General features: G+C 40.1%; 1 pseudogene; it reads right to left on the bottom strand.

Moving 5' to 3' along the window:
• Window positions 1-10,034: 10,034 nt before the first annotated feature.
• Window positions 10,035-11,889, bottom strand: LOC134377304 (ATP-binding cassette sub-family F member 2-like; annotated as a pseudogene).
• Window positions 11,890-15,509: the final 3,620 nt, after the last annotated feature.

The following is a 15,509-nucleotide window of genomic DNA, read 5'->3' as shown; positions in this document are numbered from 1 at the left end:
CAGACTGTCTCTGGAACTGAGCGCCGAGCCCAGCACATAGCAGGCCTTCATAATTCAATCTAGGGAGGCAGGGAGAAACATTATCATGTTACTATTTTTATTGATCTTCCTTTTACCAGTAAAGAATTGGAGGCCCATGGGACACACAGGTGACACTCAAAGCCAGGTTTGAGTCTGAGAGTTGTGGAGTAAGACCTATATTTGGAATGCAAAGATAGTTTATACAAAAGAGAAGAAAAGCCATAAAATATAAACACTTGAGGAGGTATTTTGGACTTTATCTTTTCTGTTCTATTTACGCTTCTTTGGGGTTTTAAGCTACATTCTCTTTTGGCTATTTCCACCCCCATTCCCTCAGGTATGTAGCAGACATATTTTGGGAATCTGCTAAGGTCATGCTCCTTTCTTTAGAAGTGCCTCCCAAACTCCACTGCTACTCCAGACTCCAGAAAGAATAGAATGATGTTTGTACAAGGTAACTTCAACTCTCAGTCATAACTGACCTTGAACTGAATATCAAATACTTTCTTCAGAACTGGAGCCAGGAGATCCGATTGTTGTCAGATGGTAATGGGCAGGGGAGCTGTAAGGTCATGTTGCAGCTAGAGTCAACACCATGGCAACGCAGAGCTCCACGCAAATGGATGTCATGAGGTTTCAGGATAGAGAAGCCTTGCAGAGAAAGTGGGGGTGGGGAAGTGGGGGAGAGAGAGACAGACACAGAGAGAGAGAGAGACAGAAGAGAGGAATGTAGTACATTTTCTAGAAGAGAAAAGAGGCCACGTGGCCCCAGGGAGAGACAGCTGGATGGACAACGGGGCCAGCAGCCTACAGATTTTCCAGTTCTTATATGGCTCAGCTGTATTTCCTGTCATTGTATTCTATAAAGTATTCCTGATTTCTTATAATTAATTATCCTTGTCTTAAGCTAGCTTAATTCTGTTCCTTAAAATCTAAGACAGTGAGCAAATGAGTGTCCCACTCACAATCTTGGTGTAAATAAGGCCATCTGCTGCACCATTTCTCCTCGCCATTGAGAGGTCCCACAGCAAGTTGCATCTTGCATCTAGCTTTCATAAATCCTGACTTGTTTTCTACTCAATTCTGGGCTAAAGTTGTTCTTTCTCTCTTTGCTGGTTCAAATGTTAACATTTAGTCTTGGTCTCCAGTGAGAATATATGAAGACTCAAGCTCAGAATATAAAGACTCGAATTCACTTGCATTCCAAGGCTTACGATGCCCATAGGTTTTCTGCCTTTGCCCAGAATCCCTGTCTCTAGCTGCCAAGCCAACAAGTGACACCATTTTCACAGACCTGTAAGTGGCAGTATCCAGTGAAATACTCGTATAAGCTCTGAGAACAGTTATCCTATAGCAAAATTGCCCTGAGAGCAGAAGTCACATCAATTATAGGCAGAATTGAACACATGGAAGTCAGCCTGGAAACTGTGGGCTGACTGGGCCAAAAGAGACATTGACCCCTGCCAGCGCTATCAACTAATCTATCAATAAATCAGCAAATTCATTAAGTCTGCCCAAGTTCAGCGACTGACATATAGTACATCAATAAAACACTATGCCTGGAAACAAGAGGTACTAAAGGGGAAACTATAGGTTTAGTCTCAGACATACTCACCTTGAAGTCTGCTCCATTGTTTCTTCCTGGGTGAGTATGAGAAAATTCACGTAACTCCTCTGAGCCTCAGTTTCTCTATCTGTGAAATAAGGTTATTATCATCTACCTTAGAATATCTTGGGACTATTACATTATATGATGCAGAGAAAGCACATAGCAGAACATTCAGTGCATGGTAAATATTCAATATATGTTTCTTCCCCCTGGGGCCACACCTCCCCTGTAATCAATACCTAAAGCTACATGAGAGAGTAGAGATAAGTCTCTCATACTTTCTCATTTAAATCTGTTTTCCCAAATAGCTGCTAATCTACAGCCCAGTTAACATATGGACCAGCTGTGACATAGTGACTCTGGTTAGATCCACCATGACAGTAAGCTGATGACAATTAGGCTTCTCCTTCACTTCCTTTCAACCGTGAATGAACAGAATCATCCTTGCTCACAGGTTGTGAAGATTGCATGAGCAAATGATTGGGGAAAAAGGTTAGGCTACTGTAGGGCCCTCACAAAGGAAGGCTGAAGGTAGAAATGACTAGTCAGCCAGAAGCCAGGTGAGCTGCCCTTGCAGGAGGCAGGGCCTGGGCCTGGCAATCACCAATAGTGCTTGGCTAACCAGGGTGAGGATGAGGATGAATTATTGCAGAATTATTCATGGAATGAGTTCTAGCCTTTCACAGAATCTTTTAGGAACTTGCTGTTCAAAGTGTTGTTGGTGGACCAGTAGTGTGGACATCACCTGGGAACTCAATAGAATTGAAGACCCTCAGGCTTCACCCGGGACCGTCTGAATAAAAATATGTATTTAAACAAAATCCCCAAGTGATTCGTATGTACCCTGAAATTTGAGAAGCACTACAATCTATTAGAGACCATAGAAAACTGGCTTTTAGCTGACTTCTAATTAAAATAATGATGCGAATCTCAACCTTGTCCAAAGTCTCTCTTTTCAGTTGGCCAGAATGAGGGAAAACTTTTTTTTTTTTTTTTAAGTGCTCTTTTGGGCAAGGCATACCCTTCAGCTGCTCTTTATTCATATAAATGAATTAGGTTTCAAATAAAAGATAATAGATTTGTTTCATTGGTACCTTCGACAGCAATTGGTTCATCAGAACTGAGAACAAGAAGAGTGGCAGAGAGAAAGACAACACACACCTACGGGTGGAGTGCTGTCTCCATATGTATTAGCTGATTCCTCACAAAAGCTCTATTAGAAGTCTTATTTTCACTATTGTACAAATCAGCAACAGGCTCAGAGAGGTTGAGTAGCTTGATCAATGCATGCAAAGGGTAGAACTGGAATTTAAGTGCAGGACTGTGATTTTAAACAATATTTGTTCCAGTTGCTATTACTGCTTACAAATTAATGCAAAATGTAAAAGCTTATAACCACCATTTTATTATGCCAATGAATTCTGTAGGTCAGGAATTCCAGACAAGGCACAGCAGAGATGCCTTATCTTACCCGTTAATGGACAGGGGTGACTTTATGGCCGTGGCTGGACTCATAGGAAGGCACCTTCACCTGCATGTCTGGCATCTGATGCTAGCCATCCGCTTGGACCTTACCTGTGCTGTCTACCGGAATACCCACAAGTGGCCTCTCCATGTGACTTGAACTTCCTAACAGGATGGAGGCCTGAAGAAAGTCTTACTTCTTCCATGGTGTCTCAGAGCTCCAAAAATGAGTGTCCCAATGAATAAGGTAGAAGCAGTATCATCCCTTGTGACTGAGCTTTAAGAGTCTTAGAGCCTCTCTGTTCTACCACATTCTATTGGAGTTACAGGTAAGTCACAAACGTGCCTGGATTCAAGGGGAGGAGATAAAGCTTTTGCCTCTGGTGGGAGGATTGTCAAAGGCCCTGTAGCCATTTTTCTTTAATTGATCTATAGTTTGATGGGATACCTGTGGGGTATACTTTGACGCGAGATGGTGGGTCATGTGGATCAATTTTTTTGCTTCAGTGTCGCCTAAGACCAGCTGTTTTTAGTAATAAAGCAGCAGGTGGGAGCACAGGCCCGGCCACATCTGAAGGCACCAACTGACGTGTTGACATCTTCCAGTTACCTTTGTAGGCTTTGCCAAAGTAAGTAGAATTTCCAAACTCTGGTAAAAGCAGGAGCTACAAATCCCAGTTAAAGCTGTCCATGGAGACTGAAAGAAACAAGTTGGAGTCTTTTTGTCTCTTGGAAAAAAGTTTAATGTATAGGAGGTGGACACTGTGTTGGTGATAACTGGCAGAGATGTTGAAAGGCATTCATATTTTTCCATTACTTTCAGGGTATTTTTCTATTTGCACTTTCTTGACCTGATTTACTTTGACATGAAAGACTTCTGTTTTCCAAGATATTGTTGCTTCTCAGTCTGTTAGACTCAAATGTCAGGGAGGGAATAGAAAAGATAACTTGAGATGTGTTAGGGAAAGTGAGAGGAGAAAGCTCTAGATAAGTGAAAATCAAGTCTCCTTAGCTTGATTTTGATGGATCTCAGTCATGCTCCAAATGGCTTATCTACGACTCTCCAGAAGACCTGAAAACCATCCCCTAAATGCTTGACTGTGTCTGGGAGGAAGTAGCTCATCTAATACAGCATTCAATGTTATAAAGTTACTGCTGCCTCTTTTGAGAATAATCCCTTGTCTAAGAAGAGAAGAAGAGGGAAGACCATGAGCAGAGCTGACAATAATAGTACTGAATGTAACAATCAGAAAAGGATCTAACGTGGGGAACAGCTCCTATGTGCCATTGTCTGAGATGGATGTTCAAATCACCTCACTCTCCAGCTACTAGGACAGTTGCTGTCACAGTAAGGCAGTCACGCAGCAGGTTGGGTGAAGGATTGAATGATATTATAGAATTTGATGGGTTAGATGTAACTGCTTCTGTTGTACAAATTGTCAGCATGCAGAAATGAGTAACTGCCTAATCCCCATTTCTGCCGTCTCACCCCATTCCCACTGAAAATCACCAAGCTAAAGTCAAACCATTAACAGAGTCATTCATTTTCATTGTAAGGTTTTCCAGCACATGATGCTACAACACCCTAGGAACTGATTTTCAGCTGTCATCCGAAGAGGAGGGGGAGGAAAGTAACATATTCCCCCCATGCACCATGTTCTGGGGCTTAGTGGTTAGTTATATTAGGAAGAACAAGGCAGGTACAAGATTTGTTGAGAGCTTACTGGCCTCAAAGTGACGCAGGAAGATCAAGGTGGGGAGTGAGCTGACCCATGAGTGTAGAAGTTGGAAAGAGAATGGCTCTGCCACACAATTTTGCCCCAACTGTGCATGTTCTGAATTAAAAAGGATCTAAAATATTCTGACACAGCAGTCACAAGGAATTGCAGCAGAGGCAAAATGATCTGTCTGCAACAGCCTTAACTCAGACGCTTCGCTCTGGTGGGCTGCCCGTCAGCTTGTGTGTTGATGGAGATGATTTCTCTGCATAAATTTGCTCTAGTCATCCAAGAAACAGCAAGAAGGTGCTGTGAATGTTGAAGTAAATGTGGTGAAATCTTGTGCTGAGGTAATGGTGAATCACAGCCTTGGATTTTAGGTTTTTTGGAGGTCCGAGCACAGATGCAGGCAGTAGTGCTGCCCCCAGTTACTGCTCAAGATGAAGCTAGACAAGGTCTGGGACTCTATCTTGGACCCTTTTTCACACCTCTGTCTCTTCAGGACATGAAGAAGTGATGATTGGTCTGTTTTCCTGAAGAAATGAATATCTTATTGATCTACATAATGGCTGCCCTCAGAAAGTGGTCAGGAACTTTTTGTGGACATGGGGAAAGCAGGCTAAAAATCTGATGTCTTTTTGATTTTAGTTTGTGTTTCTGTAGGTGAGGTATTATAAAAGGCTCAGCATTTCTTTTTGCCCAGTCTCAGGTTCCCTCTTCCACATTAGTTGGGAGATATTAACAGTCCTGGACTTTCTCATTGGGATTAGTGGACCCAGTAAGTGATTAAGTCAGGCTGAGAGGCCAAGATGGTGTGTAGCATCCCTTGCTACAGACAGCTGCAGCCTCCTGAAACTTCTTGCCGTAAGGGAGAAAGTGAGAGTGTGGATGGATGAACATAGATTCCTGCTCACTCACCATGGATGGGGTTTGATTTGATTCCATTTAATTCAAGGTCATCAGGACCCATTCTGTGCTTTCATGTCTCATCCAAACTCAGCCCGTCCCCTTCCATCTCATCTGTCTCGTTCTATTTTGTAAATTTTGGTTCATTTATATAGATATAAAATTTTATTCCACTTAAGGAGCTCCCCTTATGGACAAAACACCCTGCTAGTCATCCCAGGGCACCAAAAGATTAGTAAGTCACAGGTAGCTCCTTGTAAAAATGGCTTAGGAAATTTATTAAGCTGTCCTCAATTTTAGTAACTCCAAGTCCCTTCTTTCACTATTCCTGGTCTTCCTCTTGAATATACCCCATCCGTTTTTCCTCCTTTGAGGCAAGGTGAGGAGGAAGGAACACCAGGATGAAGGCTGGTGTCATGGGCCCTGAGTAGTTCTTATTTCCTCTGAAGCTCCACGGTCTGCTCAATACAAGGTACATATTTATTATTTTACACATCTTTGTTATTTGACGTCTATGCTGTTTTAACGAATAACTAGCTGTGTGGGACAAAAATAAGAAATACAACAGACTTCTCATCAGAAACTATGCAAATGAGAAGATAGTGAAGTATCATCTTCAAAGTAATGAAGAAAAAAAGAAACACTTCAAACTAAAATTCTGCATTTAGAGAAAATATCTTTTAGAAATGACAGTGAGATAATGACTTCCTCAGACATATGAGAGCTAGAAAGAATTCATCACCAGCAGACTTGTGCCACAATAAAAATTAAAGGAAGTCCTTCAGGCATACAGTAAATAATACTGGATAAAAATACGGATGCACACAAAGGTATGAAGAACATCAAATATTGTAGCGACATATATGTAAATATATATGATGGTTTTCTTATTATCTTAATCTTTTTAAAAGGTAATTAATGATAAGAACTAAAATAAAAACAATATAGTGTGAGATTTAAAATATCTATCACAGCAAAATGTATGACAGCAATAACACAAAGGCCTGGAGGAGAGAAATGAAAGTATACCATGTGTAAATTAGTATAATATTATTTGAAGGTGGACTGTGATAAGTAAAAGTTGTATACCATTAACCTTAAAACAATTTCTAAAAAATCTCTACAAAAATAAAACAAAAAGCCCAGTTATAGTTAATAAAAATGTCAACAATGCAGATTAAATGTAATAATGAAAATAATCAATTAATCAGAAAAGGAAAGAAGAAAGAAAAAAGGTAACAAGAAATAGATGGAACAAATAGAAAAATAATAATATCAAATCTAACCATATTAGTAACCACATCAAATATAAATTATCTAAACACAGCAATTAAGAGGCAGAGATTGTCATATTAGATAAAAAAGCCCAGCAAGACCAAATTATATGCTACCTATAAGAAATGTGCTTTAAATATAAAGACACAAATTGGTTAATAGTAAAAGGCTGAGAAAAATAATGCACAGAAGAACAAGGCTTAGAAAGATAAAAAAAAAAAATCAATGGAATAAAATATTGAGTCCAGGAATAGACTCACACACATATAGACAATTGACTTTTTTCTTTTCTTTTTAAAATTTTTATTCAAAATATTTTAAAGTTTACTTGTATACATTTGTGGGGTACACTGTATTGTTTCAAAGATGCATATGTTGCACAATGATTCACTTAGGGTAGATAGCATAGTTTTGTACCTTTTAGTCCACTGCTCCCCCTCTCCCCCATACCCCATCCCCTCCCAGCCTCCGACAACCATTATTCTACTCTCTACTTCTATTAGAACCACTTTTTTTCTCTTAGATTCTATGAATGAGTGAGATCATGTAGTATTCTTTCTGTGTTCATCTTACTTCACTTAACATGATGGTTTCCAGTTCCACCATGTTGCTGCAAATAATATATCATTCCTTTTTATAGCTGAATAGTATTCCACTGTGTATATGTACTACAGTCTTTTTATCCATTCACCTGTTGATGGGCATTTAGGTTGATTCCACTACTTGGCTACTGTGAACAGTGCTGAGATGGATGTGGGAATGCAGGTGTCTTTCTGATATATTGATTTTTTTTTGATATGAACCCAATAGTGGGATAGCTGAGTCACAGAGTATATCTATTTTTAGTTTCCTGAGGGTCCTTCATACTGTTTTCTACAATGGCTGTATCAATTTACATTCCCACCACCAACATAGAAAAGTTTCCTTTTCTCTGCATGCTTTCCAGCATTTATTTTCTGTCTTGTTGAATTATCAACAAGATATTCTCTAACTGGGGTGAGGTGATATCTCATTGCGGTTTTAGTTTTTATTTCCCTGATGATTACTGATTCTGAGAATTTTTTTCCTGTGCTTGTTGGTTATTTGTATATCTTCTGAGAAATGTTTGTTGTTCAGGTCCTTTCCACATTTTTTAATTAGGCTATCTAGTTTTTTTTGCTGATGAATTAAGTTTCTTATATATTCTGGATATTAGCCCCTAGTTTGATGTGTAGGTAGCAAACACTTTTTCCCATTGTATAGATTGTCTGTTCACTTTGTTGATAGTGTCCCTTGCTGTACAGAAGCTTTTCAGTTTAATGTAGCCCCATTTGTGTATTTTTGCTTTAGTTGTGTATGCCTTTGTAGTCTCACTCAAAAAAGTGCTGCCCACTCCTATTTTGTGTATCATTTCCCCCATGTTTTCTTCTAGTAATTTAATAGTTTTGGGTCTTACACTGAAGTCTCTAATATATTTTGAGTTGATTTTTGTGTATGGTGAGAGATAGGGGTCTAGTTTCAATCTTCCACATGTGGATACACAGTTTCCCCAGCATCATTTATTGAAGAGACTGTCCCTTCCCTACTGTGTATTTTTGGCACCATTGTTGAAAATCAATTGGCTATAAGTGCATGGATTAATTCTGGGCTCTCTTTCTGTTCCATTGGTCTATTTGTCTATTTTCATGCCAGTACCATGCTGTTTTGGTTACTATAGCTTTATGGGATATTTTGATGTCAGGAAGTGTGATGCCACCAACTTTGTTCTTTTTGTTCAAGGTTGCTTTAGCTGTACAGTGTTTTTGTGGTTCCAAACAAATTTTAATATCATTTTTTTTCTATATCTGTGAGGAATGTCATTGGTATTTTGCTAGGGATTGCTTTGAATGTGTAGAGTGCTTTGAGTAATGTGGACATTCTGATGATGCTTATTTTTCCAACCCAAGAACATAGGATAGTTTTCCATTTATTTGTGTCTTCTTCAATTTCTTTCACCAACGTTTTACAGTTTTCCTTGTAGAGGTCTTTCATCTACTTGGTTAATGTAGCTGATTAAATTATGTCCCCCCCAAACTCACTGAAGCTTAAATTGTGTCTCCCAAGTTTTATGTAATAGAAAGCTGGCCCCCACTGTGACTGTTAAAGGGTTTTGGTATGAGGTTAATGTTGGCTTTGCAGGATGAATTTGGAAGTATTCACTCCTCTTCAATTTTTTGGAAGAGTTTGAGAAGAATCGGTATTAGTTCTTTCAATGTTTGAAGAATTTGGCAATGAAATCATCTGGTCCTGGTGTTTTCTTTGATGGGAGAGTTTTTTTACTGCTTCAATCTTATTACTTGTTATTGGTCTCTTTAGACTTTCTTGTTCATGATTCAACTTTGGTAAGTTGTATATGTCCAGGAATGTATCCATTTCTTCTAGATTTTCTTGTTTGTTCACATATAATCATTTGTCATAGTCTCTTATGATCCTTTGCATTTCTGGTATCAATTGTAATGTCTCCTTTTATGTTTATTTATTTATTTATTTAGGGACCATGACTTCCTCTTTCTTTATTGGATGCTTTGTAGATGTCACATAGGTCTAAAAGTTACACTGTTAAATAATTATTTAAAAACTGACCACTAGGACTAAGGCCCTGATTCAGAACTCCAAACCAGAAGCAAAAAGGAATGGGGGTGGTGGGCTGGGGGTTATTCCTCCAACATCACCAAAACCGAGCAAATGAGAATCCTAAGCTCCTTCATGGTCCATATCCAGCATTTGGGTCCTTGGGCTAAACTTCAGGTTCCTCTGGCTGCAAGGGGTTGGAGGAAACAGCCAGCTGAACCCAGACATAGACAAACATAACTGGAAGGAGGATAGGAAATAGAGAGGCACTGTCCAGCGGTAGAGAAGATAACAGAGTGCAGCTAAGGCAGGTGGAGGGTCAAGGGAGAGACTGGGGAGCAGTATTTCAGTAATGCAGGAGTGTAGCCCCAGGGTCCTGTTCTGAGGGGCTGGCCAGGGTAGCAGCTGTTAGTTTCCAGATGGGGTTTCTGACCCAAGCCCAGGCAGAGATCTCACACATTGTGGGTCCTCTTGGTGAGCTGGGTCTCCTCATCTACCAACATGGACTTGAGGTTATCCTTGTAGGCCAGGATGTCTCCAGACCATTTGGTGATTTCCTTTTTCTCAAAGACCCAAATTTACTGTGCAATCTGCTGAATGAGTCTGAAGTCATGGCTCACCAGCATCATCCCACCCTTAAACTCACTGATGACATCTGCCAGTGCATCAGTGGCCTCAATATCCAGATGATTGGTGGGCTCATCCAGGAAGAACATGTGGGAGTTCTGCCAGGCTAGCCAGGCCAGACATACTTGACACTTCTATCTGTCAGACAGGTTCCAGATTGGGCTCACCTGTTGTTTCCCAGTGAGACCACACCACCCAATGGTCTTCCTCAGTTCTTCCTTCTCCTTGATCTCGGGGTAGCACTTTGTCGTGTATTCCAAAGGCTGCTCCTGTAAATGCTGATGGTAACATCCTATCTTGACATGAGAATGTTTTCAGATCATCCCATCTGTGGATAGTAGCTATCCAGTTAGCAGTTTCAGAAGAGTTGACTTCCCTGCTCCATTGGGCCTTACCAGAGCCACTCATGTGTCAAGGTCAATACCAAAGTCTAGGTTACTGTAGAGGCAAGGCCCATCTTTTGTGTACTTGAAGCTCACATTTTGCATCATAATGACAGGTGGAGGAATCTTGCCACATGGTAGGAAATAAAATGACAGTGTCTTGTTGCTCATGACCCTCTTCTTCAGTCCTTATGCCATCATATTCTGTAGTGTCTTCTCCTTGTTCTGGGCCTGCTGGGCCAGGTTGGCACTGCCATGACCAAATCTTGCAATGTAGTTCTTCATGTGTGCAATATGATCTTGCTCCCAGTGAAACCTCTTCATGTGGTTCTCCTCCAGCTCCAGCATAGTCTTCATGTACTGATCATCATTACCCAAATAATACTTCAGTTTCTTGTAGTGCATGTGAATGATGTTGGTAGAGACACCATTCAGAAAATCCTGGGAACAGGAGACGAGGACCAGGATGTGCTAAAAAGTTTTTAGTTCTTCTTCCCAGCACACACAAACGTCTAGGTCCAGGTGGTTGGCGGGCTTGTCCAGGAGCAACATGAATGGCCGAATGAAGAGGTCTCTGGCAAAGGCAACCCTCATCCTCCAGCCCCCACTCAAGTCTTTTAACTTCTTGCACTGCATAGCAGGTGTGAAACCCAGTCCGTGCAAGATCCGTGAAGCCCTCGTCTGTGCCTTGTCAGCATCCAGCTCCTCCAGGCCCTGGTAGAGCTTCATGAGCTGTTCACACTCCATGTCCTCATGAGCCAGCCTCTCAGCCTCCCTCTCCAGCATGGCCTGCCCTGTGTCAAATTCTATCACACACTTCAAGGGTGTCTTGTCACTAGGAAGCATCTTACCAGTCAGATGGTAGATGTCCATGTGCTCATGGATGAACACTTCATGTTTTCGTATAGCAGAGAGCAGTGTGGACTTTCCAATTCCATTTAAGCCAATGAGGCCATAACAATGGTCTGAGTTTAATTCCAGTTTGGTGCCACTGAGCAGCTCTTGACCATGAAAGGTGAGTGAGAGGTTGCTAATGTGGACGTCAGTACTGTTGGGGTGAGAGGCCAGCACACCAGTGACAATTCGAGCAGCAGCTTTCTTCATCTCAAAGTCCTCTAGCTCCTTGGTCAGCAAATTGACTTCTGTGGTCTCTGCCTTTGGCCTCCTCACTTTTCTCCTCTGCCACCTGTCGTTCTGTGACAGCATCTCCATTTTCTTCATGTCCCTTTCTGGGCTGCTGTTGAGCTTTGGCAGCTTGCTTCTTTTTAGCTGCCTTCTTGGCCAGGTGAGAGAGCATGGTGACAACCATATATTACTGTTACTGGTTTTTCAAGGAGCTGGGCCTTGCCACTAGGGCTCTGGTGCAATAGAGCTGCTCCTTGGGCCTCCTTTTTCATTTCTGATTTCATTTATTTGAGTCTTCTCTCTTTTTTTCTTCATTAGTCTAGCTAAAGTTTATCAATTTTGTTATTTCTTTGAAAAACCAATTCTTTGTTTCATCAATCTTTTGTATTTTTTTAAAAAAATCTCTCATTCATTTATTCCTGCTCTGATCTTTGCTATTTCTATCCTTTTACTGATTTGGCGTTTGATTTGTTCTTATTTTTCCAGCCCCTTGAGGTGTAATGTTAGGTTGTTTATTTGAAGTCTTTCTTCTTTTATGAATAGGCATTTATTGCTATAAATTTTCTTTGAAGAACAGCTTTTGCTGTGTCCCACAGGTTCTGGTATGTCGTGTTTTCCTTTTCATTTGTCTCCAGAAATTTTTGAATTTCCTTCTTGATTACTTTTTTGACCCATTTGTTTTTAGAAGCATGTTATTTAATCTCCATGTATTTGTATGGTTTCTAATGTTTCTTTTGTTGTTGGTTTCTAGTTTTATTCCATTATGGTTCAGGCATGGTAGTTGATACAATTTCAGTGTCTAAAAATTTGTTGAGGCTTGTTCTGTGACCTAACATATGGTCTATTCTAGAGAATGTCCCATGTGCTGCTGAGAAGCATGTGTATTCTGTAGCTGTGGATGAAATGTTCTATATATGTCTGTTAGGTCCAATTGGCCTAAAGTAGGGATTAATTTGGATATTTCCTGATTAGTTTTCCATCTGGATGATTTGTCCTTTGCTGAAAGTGGGATGTTAAAGTCCCCAGTTATTATTGTGTTAGGGTCTATTTTTCCCATTAGGTCTAGTTATATGACTGGGTGCTCTGGAGTTGGGTGAATATATATTTAGAATTACTATATCCTCTTGTTGAATTGATACCTTTATCATTATATAATGACCTTCCATATCTTTTTTTACTTTCCTTGGCTTATAGTCTATTTCATCTGATATAAGTACAGTTAGTCTGCTCTTTTTTGGTTTTAATTTGCCTGAAATATCTTTTCCTGCACCTTCACTTTCAGATGGTGCGTGTCTTTCTAGGTGAAGTGGGTTTCTGGTAGGCAGGATGTTGTTGGTTCTTACTTTATAATCCATTGAACCACTCTGTGTCTTTAACTGGGGCATTTAATCCATTTATATTTAGAATTATTATTGAAATATAGGGACTTTTTACTGCCATTCTGTTCCTTTTTTTTTTTTGGTTGTTTTGTTGATTCTTTTTCCTTTTTTTCCAATCTTACTGTCTTGTTTTTGTGATTTAGTGGTTTTCTCTAGTAGAGTATTTTGATTTCTCACTATTTATTTTTAGTATGTCTCATAAGTTTTGTGTTATGGTTACCATGAGGCTTACAAAAAACATGTCATGGTTACAACAGATTGTTTTAGACTAATAACTTTGATATCTAAGGACAAAGAAAAAAACCAAAGCCAAGTCTATGCTTTGGCATCACTCCCCCCACTTTTTGACAATTTGTTGTTTCAAGTTACATCTTTTAATGTTGCTTATCTTTCATATGGTTGTTGTATATGTTAGTATCTTGTTAGGTTTGTCCTTCAGTCTTCATACTAAGGATGTGAGCGGTTTATTCACCACCCTTATGATACTGAAGTATTCTAATGTTGTCTGTGAACTTACTTTACTAATGAATTATGTACCTTTGAATGTTTTCTTGCTACTCCTTAGCACCATCTTTTTTTAGATTGAAGAACTCCCTTTAACATTTCTTATAAGGCAAGTCTAGTGTTGATGAATTTCCCTAGTTTTTGTTGCCTGGGAAAGATTTTATTTCTTTTTGACATTTGAAGGTTAGTTTTGCTAGATAGAGAATTCTTAGTTGACAGTCTTTCTACCTTCAACACCATGAATATATCTTCCCATTCTCTTCTGTCCTGTAGAGTTTCTACTGAGAAATCCATTGAGAGACATATTAGGGTTCCATTGAATGTTATGTGTTTCTTTTGCTGCTTTCAGTATTCTTTCTCTGTTTTTGGTTTTTGATAATTTGATTATGATATGCCTTGGGTTGTTCCTCTTTGGATTGTATTTGATTGGCAAGCTCTGGGCTTCCTGTTTCTGGATGCTGTCGTCTTTCTCCATACTTGAGACATTTTCAGCCATTCTGACCTTGAATATGCTTTCTACATCTCTTCCTTTTTCCTCTCCTTTGGGTATGCCAATTATGCGCAGGTGATTTTACTTGATGGAGTCCCATATTTTCTGTATTTTGTTTCATTTCTTCTTCCTCTTCTTCTTCTTTTTATTTATTTATTGCTCCTCTGATTTGATAATTTCCTGTGTTCTGTCTTTGAGGTCACTGATACTTTTCTTTGATTAAGTCTGTTGTCAGAGTTTTCTATCGAGTTTTTAAGTTCAGATAATGTGTTCTTTATTTCCAGAATTTTTATTTGGTTTTTAAAAATTGATTCAATTTCTTTGTCAAGTTTTTCATTCTGCTCCTGGATTGTTTTCCAAATTTCATTTAATTTTCTTTCTGTATTTTCTCGTGATTCTTTGAATATCCTTAAGAGGGTTATTCTGAATTCTCTGTCAGACATTTCAAAAATCTGCTATCCCTCTGGATCTATTGCTGGTACTTGGTTTATTTCTTTGATAGTGTCATATTTCTCTGTTCTTTCTTTGTCTTTGTGTCCTTACATTGATGCCTGAGCATTTGAGGAGAATGTTACCTCTCTTAGGTTTGGTAGGTGATTTTTGGTGGTGTTAGGCCTTTACTGCTTTAAATGAGAGCTTTGTCTCTGGTCTGTGCTTTTGTTTAATTGCAAAGTAGGGAGAATTTCTTGGGGGGACCAGCACTTGAGTCCTGTGGTTGTGCTAACATGCTGCTTTTGCTGTTGGTTTTCTGGGGAAGGCTTTTTGTGTGGACTGGATTTTAGTTGTTGGTCTTTTAATCACTTCCATGTCTTGTGAGGTCACATAAACCTGGGCTGCGTGGAAATTCTGGCCTGGGACTAAGTCTTTCTGGCAAACTGCACCCCTTGCAGTTCTATTGCCCTGACCAGTCTCCACTGAGTGGGCCTGTGAAGACTGGAAGGCAGATCAGCTGCCTACTGTGCACCCCAAATTCTCTGGGTGGGCCAGCCTCCCTCATGCACTCTAAACACTTCCCGTGTGGTGAGCTGTGCACGGGTCTCTGCAGGTGATTCACCACCTTCTGGGTGGTTCCTTTCTTCTGTTAGCTACATCATCTCACTCCTACATGTGTCCACGGGAACCCTGTCAGTGGTCTTGCTGGCTTGTGTGGTGGTATGTTGTACTCTGAGGCTCTCTTCTTCTCTGCAGACTCCAGGCTCATCCAAAGGGCTCAGCTGTGGCTTTTGCTGGCTCCTGCTTTGTGTTTCTTCCCTTCTTCAACAGAGCCAACCCTGATGCAGCTGGGGCTTGAAATAGTCTGAGCAGTTTCTTCTTCCTCTCACCGTGGCTTCTCTCACCTTCACAAACTCCGTGGGTCTCTCCTCGTCCTCTCTGAAGCTCCAGCAGTCCCAGATTGTCAGTCTTTGCTTTTTAATAGTT

The sequence above is a fragment of the Cynocephalus volans genome, chromosome 4 (assembly GCF_027409185.1).
Source record: "Cynocephalus volans isolate mCynVol1 chromosome 4, mCynVol1.pri, whole genome shotgun sequence".
In the NCBI taxonomy this organism is placed as follows: Eukaryota; Metazoa; Chordata; class Mammalia; order Dermoptera; family Cynocephalidae; genus Cynocephalus; species Cynocephalus volans.
The sequence above is the reverse complement of the archived record's forward strand: the minus strand, read 5'-3'. Positions and strand labels throughout refer to the sequence as shown.